At 37.7% G+C, this 22,380-nt stretch overlaps 1 pseudogene; it reads right to left on the bottom strand.

Moving 5' to 3' along the window:
* Positions 1-959: 959 nt before the first annotated feature.
* LOC117779838 lies at positions 960-17,037 on the bottom strand (annotated as a pseudogene).
* Positions 17,038-22,380: the final 5,343 nt, after the last annotated feature.

Raw genomic sequence — 22,380 nt, 5'->3', positions numbered from 1 at the left:
ATAGCTCCATAGATTCTGTTTAAAAAAATCATTATAATATAAATAATTAACTTTGTTAAAATTCTCAATACTTTAAAATGTAAGTGAATAAAAAGAATAATAAGTAAAATAAAGAATAATTATAATTTAAAGTTTATAAATTACAATCTGAATGAAAACATAGATGATATTTACAGGGTACGAGAATATATATGAATTTGTGAATAAAATAATATTATTATTTTATTTCAACTTGAAAACTGAATGTAGCTCTGATAGGCCGACATATCTAAAAAAAATTAAAAATTTTAGAAAGATTCTGTTTAAAAAAAAGCATTATAAAATAAATAATTAACTTTGTTAAAATTCTCAATACTTTAAATTTTAAATGAATAAAAAGTATAATATGTAAAAATAAAGAATAATTATATTTTAAGTTAATAAATTACAATCTTAATGAAAACATAGATGATATTTAAAAGGTTTGCGAATAAATATGCATTTGTTAATAAAAATAATATAATAAATTGTTGGCAACATTGGTGTGCACACACATATGAAAACAAAAGATTATATATGTATGAGTATATGCTTTAAATAGAAATAGATTGTGAGATCGGGATTTAAGCATTGGAATAACAGTGGATCGCTTTGTTGTGTATTTGTATACTTTTGTGACTTTCGTGACTTTAAAACTACTTATTTATAATTTTCATTTGTATTTCTGATAATCTTAGTTATAATTTATTCTTTTTTATACTCTTTATGTGGGATTCTTTAGGGCTAAACATATATAGAATATATTATAGATATACCTCTATGTTCTTTCTTTGCGGATTTTTTGTAAATCGAAGTATGAGTGTAAGTCTGTGTGTGTGTGTGTGTGTGTGTAGTGTCTGTAAGTATATTTAGTTGTTGTGCCTGTCCGAATTGCTTAGCTTAGTGTTAGTCCGTGTTCATGTCCATTACAGTTATTGTTGTTGTAGTTATGTCGATTATAGTTCTCAAAGTTTGTCTTTATCACGATCGATGCTCATTGCTTTGAAGATGCCACGTCCGATGCCATAGCGCAGGTTGAACTGATCCAGACTCGAGGCACGTGGTCGGGTGCTGCCTCTGCCGCTGCCGCTGCCACTTTGTGCCGCCAAAGTGACATCTGTGACGTCGGCAGTGCTGCGGCTGCTGACAACTTCAGTTGGAATTGTAGACGCAGCCAGGCGCTCCTCCGCATCGGTTTCACTGTTCTCCGTTTCGGTGTCGCTGAACTTTCGACGTCGTCGCAGGAATGTGCTGCAGTGCCTCAGCTCGCCCAGGTTGTCGGAGAGGGTGGCCGCGTTTACGCTCCTGCCGCTCCTGTCGCTCCATCTCGGCCGCCAGCATTTGCACCTCCCAGTCGTTGTGGCCAGCCGAGCCGGATGCGGTGCTGGTTGTGGTGACAAGTGCTGCTCCGCTCAGCTCTTCTTCCGCCTCGTCATCATCGTCGTCGTCGCCGGCAATGTTCATTTTGCTGGACGATGAGCTCGAGCTGGAGCTCTCACCAATGTCCAGTATGACGCTATCCGACAATCTGGTCAAATTACCCGTCACATCGGAGACCATCATGCCACTGCCACTGCCACTGCCACTTCCATTGCCACTAGCTTCGCCAACGCCTGCAGCTCCAGCTGCCATGCTGCTGGATATGTGACGCTCATCCCAATCGCGATAGCCCGACATCATGGCTCCTCGACTGCTGTACCGCCCATTGCCGTGGGCGGCATAGAAGCTGGGATGACTCTGGGCATGCCGGGTGGTCAGTGTGCCCGGTCCGCTGTAGTAGCTGCTCGGACAGTTCAATGCATTGGCGGAGGCGGCATGATGTCTGCTGGGACCGGGCGATATGCTGCGTCGCCCACCCTGAATGGGCGGCGACGATGTGAACACAGTGTCAAGCGAGTCACCACGCTGTCAGACAGAGGGAGAGAGAAAAAGAGAGAGAAAGAGGGACATATAGAGTGGTATTTTAAGGAGAGTTCAAAAATAACACTATGGGATTAACGTTTGTAGAGATCTGCATAAATTTATTTATGCAGATTTGCATATATATTTTCATAATATTTATTCTTCATAAAATTTATAGCTATATAATTATTAATTCTTGAAATGCAAGAAACTTTCCACATTCTCCATATTAAAAACACAAATAAAATTTATCGAAATGATCTGTCTCACATATTATCGAAATTAAATCACAACGAAATCAGCCCCAAAACAGATTTCGTAAAATCTCTTAGGGCTACCACACGTTCCGTATTATTTTTTTTATTTGCCTGGCAACCCTACACATTTTGTATGGAGCAGCTGTGAACAGCTGATCGACGAAACCAAAGTCTAATCTTTTTCAGGAATATCCTTAATATGTGAAAACTTAAAATTGATCGAAAAGTCAACTTCAAACTTTGAGAAAACTCGATATTTGAAACTCGGTCGATTATTTTCCGATATGTTTTTAATTTCTGTTTCTGTATAAAACTCGAACCAAAGTTAGGATTAACATTACTTTAGTAGAGGCCTTTTAAAATGAATACCTTTATCGAGTTTATCAACAAGCGGTTGTGTATCTAGAATTGAGTACTTACCATAAAGAGCAACTCGGCCGAGGATCCTGAGCTGCTATTGTCCTGCTCGCCAGGCTCGTCATCGTCCACGGATATCTGTGAGAGCTTCTCGCGCTTCAGTCTCCGCGTTGTGGACGCCACCGTTGACTTCTGTTCGATGGTGCGAAGTTTGAGCTGCAACTGGGCAATGATCGCATCCCGGCGACGCACCTCACCGGCCATGCTGGAGAATGGGTCTCGAACTTGGAGTGCATCTCGTTCATGTGCGTCTTGATCACCTGATTGATACCATTCAGAATCTGATTGAAGTAATCCTGCGCCTCTGGAAATCCTTGAAGCACAATTCAAACATTTGCGATTCGTTAATAAAATCATTGAGACATTGGTTGGAACACCTGTGCGTGCTGGTACAGTTGTGTGCGTTAAGTGAGTGACAAACAGTGTGAGACTGTGTGTGTGAGTGAGATAAATATATATATATACATATATATTTGTATATATATACATTCAGTGAGAGAGAGCGAGACAGCGACAACTACAACACAATTTAGCTGTTAGAGTCAAAGCGTTTATTTTTTTTAGCACTACTTGTATGTACTTAGATTGTTGCTGCTTTAATTGCTGTTAGTTATTTCTAAGTGTGTGCATGTAGTGTTTTGTTGTGGTTGTTGTTCTTCTTGTAAATTACGTGTTGCTGTTGTTGTTATTAGGTAAATTAAAGTCAAATAAATGCATACATACGCAGTTACAGTTATTTATTTACACACATTCCCATACACAATACGAGAACAGCGGCTCCTTGAGCTCGCGATGTCGAACCGACATAAAACCAAAATCAACCAAAATCAATAGAAAATCATTTATGAACTACCCAAAATCCATTTCGAGAATTGCCTCTCTGTGCGTGTTTTGTTTTTGGTTTTTGTTTAAATATTTACAAAAGCGTTGGCTAAGTGATCTGTGTGTTAGTCGCATGCTGAGCAAACTGTACCCGTTGCCTCTGTTTCATTCCATTGCGTTCCATAAGCGTGCGTGCGCGTGCTTCGTTAAGTTTCAAGCTCGATTTCGATAACCACGACAATCGTTATTGCTTGCGATTATCTCAATCTCGAGCCCGAACATTTACTGCCTGAAAATGCTTTTATGATTGTGCTTATTTTGTGTACTTACAATCTAAGTATATGTATGTATATACACATGTACCATTATTATTCATAAATTATTTTTCATTGTACTCGTTTTATATTACAAGTGGAAAGATGATGCAAGTGAAAATTGAAAAAAAATGAGTAAAAAAACTGAAGTGTAACTAAATTAATGATTAGCTGTAGTTTTTCTCGCTTAAAATTATATTTGAACTGTTTACTTTCTGATTTATAATACATAAGCTAATAATCTAATTATATTTGTATCAATTACTTAATATGATTATAATTATAGCTTAAATAAAGATATTCTACAAAATCTTAACCTAAATATTTATAGGAAGCATTCTATTTATGAGATCCAATTGGGAATTCAGAATTCAAATAATATCAAGTAATTACAGTATATGAATAAAGAAGCCTTCATGCATACGAGTTGAGTTAATGTGGTTGAAATATTAAATATAAAATATGCCATATCTTAAAGAGAGCGACTGATTAGAGACAGAGAGAGAGAGAGAGAGAGTGATAACGATAGCAGAAGCATAGCGAAGCAGGTGTTATTAGACGAAAGACGCTGCAAAATGCATGCAGTAAGTATAACTGTAGGCAACATTACGGGTATTCCTAACAGTATAACATTTTAAACTTTTATATTTGTACATGAAAAATAAAATCGATTTTAGTCGAGGTCAAATTGTTTTTGTCACGATATTGCAAAGGAATGCCGCTAATGCTGACTAGAGTTACCACCAAATGACAAACGTTACAGGTCAGATTGTTAGCTTAAGGGCGTGGCAAGCGTTGCTCTGTCTATAAAAACTATGGTATTTGGTATTTGTAGGTATATAAGAAATATACTCGTTTATATATTATAGTATCTTTGGTGTTGGGTAAGATTAAAGAGATCATTCAAATATGATTATAGTTCTAAAGTTGCATAGATATGGCATTTACCTTCCAGTTTCGGCAATTGACCCTCACCGCCACTCAAAGAATTCGTCGTGTTTTGTCGGAGCTGCAAATTCAAATTCAAATCTGTGGATGTTGTGGATTGTGCATGAAATTCGGTATTCTGTGAGAGTATCTTATTTGACGAGGACATTGAGGAGCACTCGACCATATATGATGCCGATGACGATGCCGATGACGTTGCCAATGCCGATGACGTTGCAGCGCTGCCAACGCCAGCGATGACGCCGCCCAGTTGTGGCTCAAAGGCGAAACTCTCTTGCGGCGAATTCGTTGGCGTTACCAAGGCCAACGTCGGCGACCAGACCGACGTATCCGATGCCTGTCGTATGCCAGTTCCCGTTTCCAATACCGTTCCCGTTGGCGTATTATCTATACCGCTACCGTTACCGTTACCGTTACTATTAGCGCTAACATTACCGTAAGCGTCACCGTTACCGTTACCGTGCACGATCGCGAGCTTGTTGTTGTTGTTTTGGGCGAGGTTTGTGAGGTTGCCGCGACCGCCACCACCGCCGAGGGTAGCGTAGTGACCTTCCTCTTGGCACTGGCGGGCGGGCTGGAAAGAGTTGAATGGAAGGTTACACTCTTCAAGAGCTTACTGTGCCTAGCCACGTACCCTTCAAGGTCGGCTCCGTGAGCAGCACCCGCGTTAACGCGCTGACCTTTGCCTCATCTTGGGCACCATCACGATCACGATCAGCATCACGATCACGATCACCATCCGTATTCGCATCGCCTGCTCCTTTGTGGAGCTTCTTGAGAATGCTCTTGAGCCTGCGTCGCTCAACCGTTTCATTCGATTCGGGACTGAGTGGCATGTACTCCAATTGTTGCATCTGTTGTCCATGCTGCTTGTTGCAATTGCTATCCGATGCGGATGCGGATGCCGATGCGGACGCGGATGCCGATGCGGATGTATTGGTCGAAATGGATGTTGAGCTGGTGGTGGACTCGTAGGTGCTCAGAAACTGGGAGTAGATGCCGGAGGTGTCACTGTAGCAGCGATATAACGATTCCGGAATGGGCACGTCGTTGTTGTTGCTCGTCGATTTGGAGCAGTCAAGCTGAAGCTGCGCGTCTGAAGCGCCTTCTCCAATTCGGCCAGCTTCTGTCGCTCATTGAGGATCTTGAGACGCTTCACAAATGGCAGGCCGCAATACTCCGGCGACAGATCGAAGACACTCTGATAGAACTTGCGTCCTCCACCATTGGCCATGTCTGCGCCCTCGGGCAGCTTCTGTTCCGGCTTCTGCAGGCGTAGGCACTCCCGTGTCGTGCTCAATGTGCTCCGCGTGCTCGATGAACACGTGCTCGAGCTGGAGGCATGCCCGTGCCCGTGTCCATGACTGTGACGTGGCGATCTTGAGCTACGCGCACTGTGATGCCTTGCTCGTCCGCTCATACCCGTGCCGGCGTCCATAAGCTGGGGAATATTGCTCAGCGAGTAGTTCTTGAGCGGCGTGTCCAGATCCGTATCGGGCGAGCAGTTGGTCAGACTCGTGTAGCTGGAGGACATGAGGGTTGCCAGCTTCAGCTTGGACCAGGGCTTAATGGGCGTGCCATCCGTATCCGTGTCGGATTGCATTGGTGTGCTCAGCTTGTGGGACGGTTTGATCACCTTCTTCGATATGGTAGATATGGTGGGCAAGCCACCAATTGACAATGAACCAGCCACAGTCTCCGGCAGCGTTTCAGCGGTTGCATGTTTGGCCACCACAGCTAATGACTTGGGTGGCTCCTTTTTTGGCTATTGCTCCCGTGTTCAGTAGTGCTCCACTGGTGCCAGTGATGCTGCTGATCCCGCTGCCCACACCTTGCAACTGCTGAATCCTTTGCTTGAAGGAGACCTTCATCATGGGCTTGACTTGGGCTACTGTCAGTGACTGTCCAGTTCCAGCTGTGCCTGCACCCGATCCTCCTGCCATGCCAGCGACAGCTGCTGCTGCTCCACTTACTCCAAAGTCCACCTTGCTGCTGATATTCGGCGGCGTGTTGACCTATAAATAGTAGGATTTGGAGCAGAAAAGGAAATGAAGGAGACAATAATAGATTATAGATTATGCACTGAAATTGGCTGGCTAAGCGGTGAGCTGTGATGATATCTCAATGTCTAAATTAATTAATTGTGTTGAGGATTAACTGGAATTGGCATTACCATGACGACGCTACAGGTTTCACTAGAGGCGTTCGTTTGGGGCTCGTTTTTAATTTTCAACTGTTGCAATCTCTGGATCAGGGGAAAGCCTTCGTTGAACTCGCGTTCGGGCTCTTCCTGTATCGATTCCTGCGGCGATAACGTACACGTTACATGTGAGTGAGGTGGAGATTTCTGTGGTGGTGTGGACTTAACAGCTCGCTCTTCGCGATCCTAGTGCAAGACACATAAAGACACATACGAAACTACTATTTAGGAGCCGGGGATTTAATTACGAGTACATACAACATGACAAAATTAGCTGCATTTGCTTTTTCCATTTTGAATTGAAGCTCAAAATTAAGAGACATAATCGAAAAATTAAGGTAATCATAATAATAATAATGCTAATATAATTGGAGTAATGCGAAATGCGGTGTCTATGTGTGTGTGTGTGTGTGTCTATGTGTGTGTGGTGTGTGTTTGTGTGTGTGTTATGCCGTTTCTTCCATTGTTATCTCTCAATAGTCTCTGTACTATCACTTAGCCTTGTCTGTTGTGTATTATTGTAGTAGTAGTTGTTGTTGTTGTTGTTGCTGTCTCGATCCATTGAAAGAAAGAAACAAAAAGAAAGTAAGAAAATAAAATAATATGCAATAATATGCAAGCAGCTAAAGAAAGGGTCTAACGGCAGCAGCCAAGCAATTCTTCTGTCTCAGTCTTTGGTTTGTAGAAAGCAAGTTAAATATACAGTGTTACATTCATCTAAACTTCAATTTCTTTTTTGATACACTTAGTTTCGTTGGAATCAGCAGTCTTATTCTACAACTCTTTTTTATAGTTCTTTAGAATTTTTTTTCCGTAGAGTGTAGAGAATAGAGCTAGGTTAAGCTAAGTAGAGTATTGTAAACTCCTTGTAGAGCTCTTCAATAGAGCGTATTTATACCTCTACTGTAGAATTATTTTTTTTTTTTTTTTTTTTTTTTACTTTAACTATGTTATTAACTATTATTATTATGAGCACGCTACATGCTACTTAAAGCATTTTCAGAGTCATTTCAAGAATAAACAGAACAGGTAAGTTACAGATTTTTTTAACATGGCAGGGTTCAGACCCAGTTATTTTTCAAACTTCAGTTTTATTTATGTGATAGGTCGGCGACTCTAACAACTGAGCCACGGGACCACACGCTGTAGAATTATTGCTTCAAATTTACTCCATAGTTGTTGAGTTGGTCTACAGTCTAAATGTAATCGATGGAGCTCTATACACTACTCTCTACACTCTACTAAAAAAACTCTATAGTGTAGTTTGAGGCTTAATAAATTTGTTTGACTCTGGTATTGGAGAATTTAAGATTACAGAACATTAAGTAAGAATATGCAAACATATTTTCGGAAAAGATCTGGACTATGTTACATATTTTGTTCTTAAAAAAAACCAGACGCTTTTCTTTGCTTGGGTAATCGTAAAAAAAGAGCGTACTCACATAACATACACATGACATTTGTCAGAATAACTCCATCTGGTTTCTTTCACAAGCTTCGTTGGGTGATAACAGTGCCAGCAACAGAACACTTTTCCCTTCTATAAGCTAAAACTGTTTTTTATAGTTATACCCGTTACTTGAAAAATAAGTAAAAGGGTATATTTTGTATGCAACAGGGAGAAGGAGGCATCTCTGACCCTATATAGTATATATTCTTGATCAGCATCAACAGCCGAGTCGATATAGCCATGTGTGTCTGTCTGTTCTCAGATACTATAAGAATATCCCGTAGAACAACAGTTATGGCGAATTAATGTTTTCAAAGCAATACAAGTAATTCTTTTAAAGTACTTTTATTTATATTGAAATACGTAACGGGTATCCTATGGTCAGGATCTCAAATATAGCCTTTCCGACTAGTCTATTTATTTCGATTTGAAAAAAAACTTGATCTGCTTAGGAGATAGCTCAACCTAAATAAAAAATTTGGTGTCGCTAGCTCTTACAGCCCCTGAGATCCAGATGCTCGAGATGTGTAATATATATCCCATAAAAACGGAAAATCGTATAATGTTTAAGTACTCTGCTAAGTATTTATTTTCCTTCTCTATATTAAATCGAAATTATGAACAGTGACAGAAACATCCTAAAGTTAAATTTCTATATTATAACAGTCTTTCGATTGAATTTATTTTTCCTAAATGGTTTCTACTCATCCCATTCATCATTAAGCATCTTTTAGTTTTGTTTTATTATCGGATTGCAGAACGTGCTTCTTATAAAATGATCAATTGAACTGTATAACAAGTTAGTTAATAAATAGAACGTGTTATTGAAGGTGCACTAAAAAAAAAAACAAGTCAATATAACTGTAAACAAAGCGACAAAAAACAATTTGAAGAATCAGATAACAATAAGGGGAAGCAACACTCAATGCGATCAAAGTATGGAATACGCAAAGAGCGGGTTTTTCAAGTGTTTGTCGGTTAAGTGTGTTAGCATTGTTGTGTGTACGTCTGTATAAGTGTTGTTTAGTTAATAATTGTACCATTGAAGGCGGTATCTGTGGCAGGAAACACCATTTAAAGCTTATGAATAATGAGGCGATACACAAATTTAACGAATTGCGATTAAGAGTGTTGAATGCGATTGCGAATGCGAATACGAAATTGCGATTGAAAATTTGTGTGTAAGGAAACCGAGCTGGGTGTGGTGTGATTATGGTGGTGGTGATGGTGGTTGTTGGTGTGTGTAATGTGGTGATACTGAGCAACTCAGCTCACTGTTCCGACTTACCTGCTTCTCTTTGAGCAGACGCAGACGCTGCAGGAGGGGCAGACCAGCACCAATGGGACTGGGAGTCTTATCATGCAGCTCATCCTTGGCATCGGCACTTTCCGCATCCTTCTCATCGGATCGCACGCGGGACATGCGTTTCAGCATGATCTTACTGTTGCGGGGTGAGGTAATATGCAGCGGTTGCATTTCCATCGATTCATCACTCTTGCGGCAAGTCCTTAAGAGATCAGAACGGTTAGATCGTTTGTTGTAAATAACCAAACGAGAGATGAGCATGGTAAGGGAAATGGGCGAATTCTAAGACTCTTCGGTAACGGTAAGAAAAACAATTTTCGACTATTGTAAAATCAAAATAATTAGTGCTCGATAAACACTACTCATTTAGGTGAACGTGTTCATTTGTTCCTTTTTCGCTCACTTGTTCACTCTTCAGGCTTTTTTCACGACCACCCACATTTGCCACATTTGCCACATTTGCTCACATTTGAATGTGGCTCATTTTTAGCCATCCACGACCAAATGTGAAACTTTAAGACATTTGATATTCATCCAAAGCAAATCAGCTGCTCGGTTTCTGTGCACAATTTATAAAAAATGACAATAACCACATTTCAATATTTATTTTGATATTAGAATTGGCGCAAAATTAATGCCTACCGTTTTATAGAAAGCAGCTGGTTAAGGTGATAATTGCTTTTATTTCTTGAGTTTATCGATAAAAAATCGGGCGTTCGATAAAATATACGGAAATTCGTGGGGCGAATAGCAAAAAATCTTAACATTCATTATGAATGAGCCAAAATGATCATTCGGTATTTGTACTGAAATGAAGTCCACATTCATGCCGAATGATGAAAATGGCGTCGAATGTGCCATATGTGCTGTCGTGGAAATAGGCTATTAGTTACGATTAAATGTAATGCAATAATTATAATAGTAAATAATACATTTCCATAATTTATAAAAGGAATGTGAGAAAACAAGAGCAACTAAACAGAAAGGAACAACTGAGCAAAAGTTAGCAAGTCGAGTTAGAAACATGTTCACTTGCTCACTTTACTGAGCAACTCTGTCTTGTTCGCTCTCTCGTGAGCTAATGAGAAAAACTATTGAGTTACCCAGAGTATAGGAACGAATTGCATGGGCACTTTGAGATCAGGGCACATCTCTAGTTCGAGTTATTGGGGAACTGCACTTGCCTGGACTTTTGAGCACATTGCGGAAGCCCTTGACATCGTGCTTCAGCTTGTCCACGATCTTTTTGGAGGCACTGTTCTCGCTGCTGTCGCTTTGATGCACTTGATGGTGATGCTGTCCATGCACATGCGGATGCGGATGCGTATGAGGATGCGGATGATGTGGATGCGCGCTGCTGCGTAGGCTGCATTCTCCTTGTCCAGCTGCGCCTTGGCGTACTTCTTGTTCACACGCACCTCCATGAGTCGCTTGCGTCCCAGTGTCTGCAGGATCTCCTGAGCATCCGGGTAGTCCTTCATGGCGGCCAGCACATCCTCGCGCGACAGCGAAACAGCTCAGGTAGCCCACTGAGCGGACATCTGCAGTACGTCTGCGTAGATAAATAGATATACACAAGTAGATTGTGGGAAAGCTCAACTATCAATCATTACTCACTTGTTGAGGCCATCCAGATTCAATATGCCGATCTCTCCGAAGAAATCACCAGCCTTCATGGTAGTCAGCACCGTCTCGCTGAGCACCTCCAGTATACCATCGGCAATGATAAACATCTCGCGGGCAACTTCACCCTTGCGGCATATCGAGTCGCCCGGCGTAAAGATGTATGCCTTCATTTTTCAGCACCAAATCGTGCAGAAACTCCGGCTGGCACTCTTGGAATATGGTCACCTTTTCAGTATTAGGTTAACATGTAAGGCCAATTCGGTTTTCAGTTTATCGGGCAGCAGGCCCACAGTGTTGATATCACCGCCACCCTGTATGCGACCCCGAGACCAACTATAGTCGTCCCGCAGCACCCGACGCTTCATACCCCCGGGCACCTGAAATACACAAAAAAAAAGGTTAGTTGAGATCTCAAGTCATTTTATATTCTACAAGTCTTTAAAGTTGTCTGAAAAAAGAACTGTGATTTTCATGTGATTTTCATGATTTTCATGGACATCAAAATACTAAACGAAATTTTACATTCAATTATGTGTTCTATTTACGCAAAAACAATTTTCCCAAATTTTTTCCATTCCTCCAAAACAAAAATTCTTAATTCTTATTTTGGTTTTTTTTTTTCAATACAATTTTCATTTGAATCTTTAAATTTGTTTAACATACCAATTGGTTCAAAGACATTAAACTGAACTTTTTTGGATTTTTTGCTTAAAGTTATTGAATAACTCTTAATTTTGACATTTAACATAAAAATCAAAATAACATTTATTTTAGATTTTTTGAAAATATTAAGAATAAGTGTTATTTTTCAACTTTTATAAAATTGTTATTAAATTATTATTTTTACTTTTTTTATAAAATTAAAAATAAGTGATACATCGTATCTTTTAAATAAAAGTTTGGAAATAATTGTTATGTTGAAATTTTGTTTTTAAAACTTATAACTGTTACGGTCCCTGCTTTTAAGTAATTTTATAAAACTGAGATTTGAGTGAGTGAGAAACCGAGCAGTTTTGTAAATTTGTTTCTGCTTTGACGTGAGCAATTTATGGGAATTATGCAAGTGTAGACTGTTATTTGGGACCTCTTATTTATACAGTGCACTCACCTTATGATGTCTCATATAGGTCTTGGCGCCATCAAGTAAACGCTCGAACTCCAGACGATTTGCATTACGATTGGTTATCACATTTCCCACTTGGCCCACAATTGTTGCGAAGATAAAAACGCCAATTAAATAGCTGACGATTGTAAAAATATACCTTTTGGGGCGAAATCAGACAAAGAAAAACAGATTAGATGGCTGATTTCTAAAAGGTTCTAAAATGTAAGTATGTGGAGGGAGAGACAAAGATTTTTGCTAGGCGAGTATTACGATAGTTTAATTTTTCGTGTTTTTTTTTATCGTTCAGCGAATGTTATAACAATGAGGACAACGAATCTTCTCTTTCGCTCTCTCTGTCTCTCGCTCGATCAATCAAAGTTTTCGAAAGCACATTTCAACGCATTTTGTGATTGTCTCAATTCGAAATAATTTTTAAGCATTGAAGAATTACATAAAAATATCATTGAAGTTGTTAAAGGCTGTCGCAGCTTTCGAAAACTTTGAAAACTTTAATATTCGGTTTTATAGAGTGGAGCCAAAACATTGATGATTGCAACAGTTCAACCAAAGAGATTCAGGGTTGAAATTATCGAACTGGTGGACAGCCCCCAACAAATTAAATGATATTGATATTAATTGATTTGATTAGTTTCGAGGTTATAGAAATATTGATCTTATCATCATACCCATAACTAGAGCCAAACTGTAGCAGTCGTGATTTGATGCCACGTCGTGGTATTGATCTGGGGCCGTCCACCGAAAAGTTCGGTCTGTTGTTCGATATGTGTAATTGAAAGTAATGAAAAACAGCAAAACAAAACCGTCCCGCCCCTTAGCTCTCATGTCTTTCACCCACTTGCATACTCACTCTGCATTCGTCTCTGGCGTGGGCAGATCTCCAATCGTGGTCAGCGTCAACGTTGACCAGTACAAGCTGCCCAGATATTTGCGCGTCAACGTCGCATAGTCTCCCGGTCTATACGGATAGACCCAATCGCCTCTATGTTATCAGCAAGTTTAGCATGAAAGTTCAATAATTAATTTATTCAAATTGAACTCACCTGAAAACCTTCCGCCTCGGAAGTAAAAATAGAAACAACCGAACCAATGCGCCAGTATTAATAGGATATGAATTAGATTAACAACGCGCCATAAATTTGGCCAAACTGTTCTACTCTCTACGATGTAATAAAATCTCACAGATCGATATACCTGCAAAGATGCAATGATAAAAATGTATCAAATATGATTTTCCATTATCAGCCATTCTACTTACTTTAAAAAAGCGCGGAAAACGCAATAGCGGCTGTGTTCCCATCTTCAACTGCAGCAGATCCAGTGGAATCAGCGCTATCATATCAAAGATGAACTCACGCGAGTGCACATAATGACACGCCAGCTTCTTATCATCATATACCTTGAAAGTATATATATAATATAATCCACATAAGTATTACTTCCTCAAAACATCTCAAAGAACCCAAGGCTGCAAGTCTCTCAAATTGTAGAGTTTATTTTTTAACACTATGTATATAATTGTCTGCTATAGAAAATTTACAAATTCGAAAATTTGGATGTTGAGAATAAACCCACTTTAAACATTTTTTTGTTGTTGAACTCTTTTTTTTAATATTTAAAATATAGAATTTTTTTGGCTTGACTTTGTGATCAGTTCGAGAATGTCATGAACGTTTTTAAAATCTTTAGTTTCTCTGACAGAATATATATTTTAATCATTCATATTAGAACTTTAAAAATCATTACTGAGTTCAGTAAAAGCTACAATCTAACTGTTAATATTTCACGTATATTTTAAATAGTCAGAAATACTAACCAAAACTATTCAGAAAAAAGAGTCACTTTGTTTACCAAGATTTGTACTGTCATTTTTTTTTTATAATAAAATATATAATATATACAAACTTGCTTTCCCAACTTATTTTACCAACAAACTTGTTTTCAGACGTATTTGAACAAAACTTAAGTCATTACGGATCAAAAGTTAAATGTTCATGATAATTTAATAGTTTTTTTTTTTTAAATTAACGTATAAAAAGTTGGGAAAGGGGGAAGGGGATCTACTTACCATAAGGCCCTGTTCCAGATAGCCTGTGCGTAATTGAACTATTATATCTAAAATAAATACAACATCTGTCATTGAATCGCAGATGAGCCAAAAGGTAGGCACAGATTGCTGTCAATTGTCCAAATAGAAAAGGTAATGAGGTAAAAAGTATAAAATTGGAAAAAATTAGTTGAGATTTTCAATTAGTTGCTCGGTTCACATTTAACGAACTCAGGTCAAGGGTACTTATTTTGGCAATGCATTTCACAATGCAAATTAGACTGAGATGGGAATGGTAATGGGAATAGGAATGCGGTAGAGGCCTCCTACAAATGGCAGGTTGACAAAAGGTTGACTAACAACAGTTACAACAGCAACAACAACGACAACAACAAAAGGCAACAACTGTGCTTACATTACGAGGCTAAAGGTCAACGGCGACGAGTGTATCACATGCCATGCCAAAACCCAAAGCTATATAAATTGGCCGGCTATTGTTGTAGCTGTTTGGCAACCCTTAGCCAGCTCTAATCTCATGACAAGCACTAGTTAACTGGGCCCGTGTACAAACATTTGCACAGGTCCAAGTCGTGGGAACAACCCACTAAAACAGAAGAGCCAAACAACCGACTAACCAACCGACCATTTAGCTTATGAGATGACTGCGTGTCTTTTAATTGAGTCATTACAAGGCTAAGGCCAAAAAAAATGAAAGAAGTAGAAGCCTGACTAACAAATACCCTGTTCTCAAATGATGCCAAAATTACATCACTCTCTGTTAGTCTTTTGTTCCACTTTAGAAAGAGTATTAACTAATACTAATCTGATAAATATCCATTTACAAAACTACTACACTGATAGAAAAATGTTCTAAAATTATGATTTTGGTCATAAAACTAAAATTTTGGTCTAGAAAATGCGTCGAGAACAAAAATTTTAAAAGAAAGAAAATATATCTTGGTTTAAAGAACATTTTAAATAAGACCAAGTTGTTGTTATAAGAATAAATGTTCTTATAATTTAAGACAAGAAAAAAAAAGATTTTCATTTAATTTTTCATATATTTTATATAAACATTTTATTCTGGTTTGGTAAATTTTATAAATGTAATTTTACGGTGATTTTCCTTAAAACGAGGTGGGATTCAAACACGTGCCTTCTTCTAACTGAAACTTAACTTAAAATAAAATATGACATATTTTTACTTTCCTAACAATTTAAAATTTTTATTTTTGGATAAAGAACTTTGACTTTTTAGATTAATATTCTAAGTAAGATGGTAAGATTGGTCTTAAAATGTTCTTATTTTAAGAACAACATATTTAAGATGAATGTTCTTGGCTTCAGAAGTTGGTCTTTTTTTTCAGTGTACTCGATTAAAGTTTATCAAAACTATCGACCCAAACAAAGTTTCTGTCTACAAAAGTATAATATTACACTTTAAGTCTTGGTGACTAGAATCTTGAGTCTTCTTTCTTGTATAACCAGCAGAACTATCCAGGCCCTATAAAATGGTCTAATCAAATCTAAGCAGAAGTTGCAGCTGCCTTTTATCCAGTTATTCTGCTGGGTAGACACAAATACATAATAAACTTCATTGTTTGAGAAATTTATGGTTGTTAGGCATTATTACGATGGCAGCAAGTCAACTCGCATTACAAACTTCAAGCATTATGACAAAAGGTGTTTTCTTTCAGGACCAAGGACAACGGAATGTAACAAGGTTTGTCTTTATCTTTTTTATATAGGTGTAGATTGGTAAAGTTGGGGTCACTGTGTTCGCCTTTGTGAGATAATTTAAACTTACCTGCAGTTCAGGAAAGCTCTGCCTCACAATAAGGGTCCATAGATTATATAGAACACATATAGTTAACATCATTAGTAATAGAAGTAAAATTTTCATCTGGATTAACAACGGAGCGTCGTTTCTGCAGATAGCGTCGTCTACGTTTAACTGTTTTGTCGACGTCACCAGAGGCACTTTCTGAACCCGTGTCTTCAACAGTTTCCTATTTAATTTCATATATATTATATGCTATATATTATATTATTATAGTAGATATTGGAGTGGTTAACTGACCTGTGTTTCGGGTATCTGTCTAGTTGAGAAACGCTTCAGGAATGAGTCTTCGCGCTTGAGCGGTGGTTTCTTCTGTGGCCGATGATATCTGTACAGTGGTGCAGTTTCATCCAGCGTTGGTTTGACCGTGTCCTGTACGAGGATACACGTTCAATGATCACAAGTCTTCACACATGTACGTTAAGTTTTCCATTATTAAACTAAACTACATTTTAAAGCTACTGCAGGTTTAAACTTAAATTGTCAAGCAACTATAGGAAAAGAAGAATTTTCAGAGAGCAATCATAGAGTTAAAAAATGAGAAATTGAAAAACATAAATTTATAGATAGATAGAGAGAGAATAGAAAAGAAGAGAGGGTTTAACGCAACAGAGAGCAAGTTTAATGCAAAGCGTGCGTTTACGTTCGATTATGGGTTAGATCTAAGGGCTAAATATGTCTAGGTCTAGAGGGTGCTCTATTAATTGCTATTAAGTCATAACTTAACACAGAAACACTTACGCAATGCGTGGTAAGACAATAAACATTCATTTAACGGTAACGGTAACGGTAACAGTAAACCAAAACCCATAACGTTAACGCACATAAATGGCGCGCAACGATATGGCAACGCTAACGTCTAACGGGCAACAGACAATGGGTAACGGTCAACGGGAGACGGTAACGAGTAACGAGTAACGGTACAGACACACACATATATAGAAAGCACGCACTAAAAACATATAGTATAAGGTAAGTTGTCAGGTGTGATTTTGACTATTGCGAGAAAGAAGAAGACGTCTTGACAGAGAGACAACTGACAGCTGCTCCCCTCTCTAAAGTCTAGGCTGTTGAGCTGGGGAGTCTCAGTCTCCATCTCCATCTTCGGCTTCCTCAGCTCTTCATCTACAATACAACGGCAACTCTAACGGCAATCAAGCATGCAAATATGTTTTTATACTTAAAGTATAATATATGGCATTTAAATGCTACTATTTAATTAAAAGTTAGTCAATTCTATATTTAGATAGATTAAAAATAAAATAGTTGTTAGTTATATATGTAGTTATTTAAATAGATTAAGCCTTAAGTTTATTTATATATTTGTCCATGCAATGACAGCAATGAAATTGGCAGAAAATCATTAAAAAAATAAAAGAAAATCACAAGTGGGTGGAAAATTGAATTTCAAAGCAGTTATTTTCAGTTTCATTACTCCAACTCAAAATTTCGATAGTAAAAGTTTCGCTCAGACAAAATTTTTTTAGATTTGTGGATCATTAACAAATTTTTGGTATCTGGGAATGCAGACACAAATTTGGCTGTAAAACTGAAAATAGACTGCCTTGCAGGGTTTAGAAACTAAACAACAGAATGATGAGTGATCGGCTTGATGGCAATACCCTATGCCACTTATAGTTTCGAGAATCATTTAAACTAACTGTTTATTTGGTTGTATTTGTCGTTGTTAATTTTTTATTTTATTTTAGTTTTAAAGAGCTTTAAAATTTGCATAATATCGACAGGTTATAGTAGTATGTATGTAATGTATGTCGATGACTTGTGTATTAGCCAAATTGTGTGTATGTGTATGTTGAAACAGTAGTAATGTGTGTGTAGCCAATGCAATGTGTGTGTGTGTGTGTGGTGTGTGTGTTAATGTTGTGTGTGTGTGTGTGTGATGTGTGGTGTGTGTGTGTGCTTGGCCAGTGTGTAATTATTATTGTGTGTGTGGGTTTGTGTGTGACTATGTATTATTTATTAGCAGTGACAACTGACAGCATTATTATTGTAACATGGTCGGTTCTGGATCCGCCTTGTTTACGTTCGATGGATCAAGTTTTGGGTTTATGTTCGCGTTCATTTGGGCTATTTGCAATTTTGTTTGCAGGTAGCAGCATGAGCTGGAAGCTGGGTGCGCAGGAAGATTTTAATTGATTTTTTGGATACAAACATTTCAAAAAAAAGGTTCCTTGGTGTTAAGGACAGAGTTTTACTTTATGGGACGTGTAGCTTGTTTTTTTTTTTTTTTTTTTTTTTTTTTTTTTTTTTTTTTTTTTTTTTTTTAATTTTTTTTTTATAGGTGTGACGTTAGTTTCTACATATGTGTGGTTGATTGGTTGTGGGCGTATGCATGTTTGTACGTAATCATGTACGTAGTGTTGTTTATATGTTCTTTTACACGTGTTGTTTTGTTTGTAATGTGTTTGAGTTTTGTTTACAAGAACGCTGTTGAGTTTTGTTGCGGTCCGCTGGTTGGTTCATGAACGGCATTTTGTGTTTTCTTTTGTGGACAGGTTAAGGTTATGGGATCAGGTTACTGTTGGATACGTTATGGTGCGTGTGTGTGTGTGATTGAGTGTCGTGGATGGCTGTTGATCCCACTCATAATGGTAGCGTAGATGTGTGGTTTTGTCTGTTTTGATTGCCGATTGCCGCGTTCCAACCCAGCCCCAGCCAGCCCCAGCCCCACGGCTAAGCTAAAGAATAAAGAGAATCAATAAAGGAGATAGAATAAAGAAATGGATTTGCATTAGCTGAAGTGCTTGTAAATATGTTGTTGTGTGGGTGTGTGTGTGTGTGGAGTGTGTAATGGGTGTGTGTGTGTGTGGCAATGAGAATATATGAATGTAGCCAAATATATATATATATATATATATATATATATTCATATTTATATATATATATATGCTCAGCCATGGGTTGCATTAGAAGCATTTTGGAAATTTGGCAGCTTCTCATTATTTTTTTCCTGGTAGGTTACATAAGTAGTATGAGGAGTGAATAGAGTTAAAATCTGGAGATTATGGATACGGTTGCAGGTGTGTGTGTGAAATGTAATGTGTCTGCACCACCTGTTTGTAACTTAGCAGGTAGCGAGGTGTATGTAGCATCAATATTCGCTAACCCACACTAAGCAAAATATATACTAAGTGTATTTGAATTTCTCTTTTATAACTTTTAATATATTGTTGTTGTTGCCTGAGTGAAAAAAAGCGCACTAGAATTAGATACAGCAATCATCATATCAACATAATCCTCCATCAGCTATCATGATTGACTATCAAAATCTTCAGATTTTACACCTGCAACCTTTGAATTAATAAACCTTTGTAGCCTTGTATGGCTATTAATAAATATAATAATAATAATAACTAATAGCATTTATATGTATGTGTATGTGTATAATAATAAAAATAATAATGGCGAAAAATAATAATAATATAATATTAATAATAAAGCAAAGCATGTTTGAAAAGTAATTATAATAATATTAATAGCATAATAATAATAATGAAAATAGCCGAAAATAATGTGTAATGTATGTCATGTCTTTCATATTAAATGAAAATATAATGAAAGATCGAAAAGCGTAATAGTAAATAATAATAATAATAATGGCAATTTAATAATAATGATAATGAAAATTAATAATGTAATGAAAATAATAATGGTAACTCAATAGTAATTAAAGAAAATAATATTAATGTGTGTGTAAAAATAATAATAATAATAATATTAAATAAATAATAATGAAATGATGAAAGTAATCAATGTGTGTGTGTAATAATAATATTAATTTAAATAATGTCTAATGTAATAGTAATAATAACTAATAATAATAATAATAATAATAATAATAATAAGGTCCTCCCTAATGAGTCATAATCGATTAATAAATCAGGGATCTCAAAATCGAAGTATAAAGGGACCGCAATCAGATCTGGATCTGGAAAACCATCTCCGATGCGCGATTTCCTAAAACAGGTTTTGAATTTTCCTTTTTTATTTTGTTTTTTACAGCATTGTTGTTCATGTAGGCTTGTTCTAATTGTTGTTCTCGTTTAAATATTGTGTGTATTTTCTATTCTTTTTTTTTTTTTTTTTTTTTTTTTCTATGTTGCTTATTTGGATGAATCTTTTCTCTTTGAACAGATATACACACACACACACACACAGTTTATCACCAAGTTATACGACATATATGGAGTGAGATGTATGCAGCGTTGAGGCTTTATGTATGTGAAAGTCAAGATACTGTTGCTATATGGCTGGGCAAGGCAGAGGCGGGGCTGCAGGTACTGGATTCCACTCAACAAACCACCTACTTCTCTACTTTAAAATTGAATGAGTTTGTTCTCTGCTGCTTTAAACCTTCTTTACCGCTTTTTTCTCTGCTATGCTTTATTTTCCGTAAAACGCATGCTACACTACACTCACTACAAGTACAAAGCTATATCTTTATAACACAACAAATCCTTTTCCCTTACACTTTGTTCTATGTTAGAGAACCTCAGAACCAAAATTAAATGGTAAAGAGGTTCATGATTTCTGATCGATCTAAATTCTTCAGTAGTGGATCTATCGGTTAAAGAGTCGTTGTTTTAGTGGATGACTTTGCTATCGGTCGATTCGAGATCTGACATTAGAAACTGTGTTGCCTAGTTGCGTTATAGGACGTGTGTGATCTGCGTTTGGATATGATGTTTTAAAAGATCAAGGGAGGCCAGATTGGTAAAACAATTGTAGTTTAATTTATCGATTTTTTTATTGTATTGACTGCCTGCAAGCTGGGTGATTTTGGTAGTATTACATTTCTTAGCTAATATGGCAAAAGTTACCTTAACTAGGCAGATTTATGGTAACAGTAGTATTACGCACACGAAAACTGGTGGTAGTTTGTGCAAGGTATGCTTAAGGCTATATATGCGGACATTTTTTAGACCATGCATAAAGGCGGTCAGCGCATACAAAACAAAGATCCAGGTGTGAAACATTATTTGACTACTCAGGTTAAATTTAATAATAATAATAATAATAAAAATATGTCTTGTGATTTAAGTTTTATGTATCAGGTGCTATATTGGCTTTCAAATAGTTGTTGTTCATGTAGGCAGTATTTGTCAGTTCTCGTTTAGATAAATGGGAGTTTTAATGTTGGTTGTGCGTTGGTATGGCATTTGCTCAGGAATTGTTCACGTTTCGTTTCACACACACACACGCACACAAAGATAAACAGATTTGTGAGCAGGAGGTGGTCAGTTAACGAGTCGAAATCATTGGCCATTTATGTAGCTTTTGGACATGCGGGCTGTATGTGCCATGTGTATGTGTGTATGTGTGGAAACTGCTGCTGATGGATTACGTTCATGCACTCACATACTTATAGATTGAGGGTTTACGTTGTTGGTTTGTATGGGCCGGACAGGAAGGAAGAATCGGACGGGTTCGGCATTAATATCGCACCATTAGGTACCAGTTTTTGTTGTGCCTGATCGTCGACGCGCATCACTGGGCGAACCTCTTTCCTGGAGGCTGGTTTGCACTAGTTAAACGTATCGGTACCATGAAGAAAATATATGGGGTTTGATGTGTGTTGCACACGGATGAAGATGTTTTTCATGGACTAAAGAAGGGATATCGTCGTCGATCAATCGGTGTTGTGGCGTATTTGTGGCCCCAGTATTATTGCAACGTGGCCAGTATTGTGTGGCCTTGTGGCCAGTATTGGCTTTCTCTCACTTGTGGGTTGTAAAGATGGATCGTTTGAGGAATGACGTATGGTATGATAACGTCGTTGTTATGGGTTCGTAGAAGCATGTTTTATTAATTGGATACCGTTACATTGGGTTTTGACGTTGGTGGGCGGAGATGGTGGGACAGGCGGGGATTTCGATCTAGTCAAAGCACTTGCTTTGGACTTAACTTGCTTGAGGCAAATCAAGTCATTTGGCACCTTGTCTAGAAATTTACAATTAATAATGTGGACAAACAGCATCACCGATAATGAGGGAGAGAGAGACAGATAGTAATTCTCATTAAATAAATCATCTGCTATATAACATGGCCGCATGTGTATATCCTTCTGACTTTTTATTATAGTATTACAT

This window comes from Drosophila innubila (assembly GCF_004354385.1).
Source record: "Drosophila innubila isolate TH190305 chromosome 2L unlocalized genomic scaffold, UK_Dinn_1.0 4_B_2L, whole genome shotgun sequence".
Classification (NCBI taxonomy): Eukaryota; Metazoa; Arthropoda; class Insecta; order Diptera; family Drosophilidae; genus Drosophila; species Drosophila innubila.
Note: the sequence above shows the minus strand (reverse complement) of the source record. Positions and strands in the feature narration are given on the sequence as shown.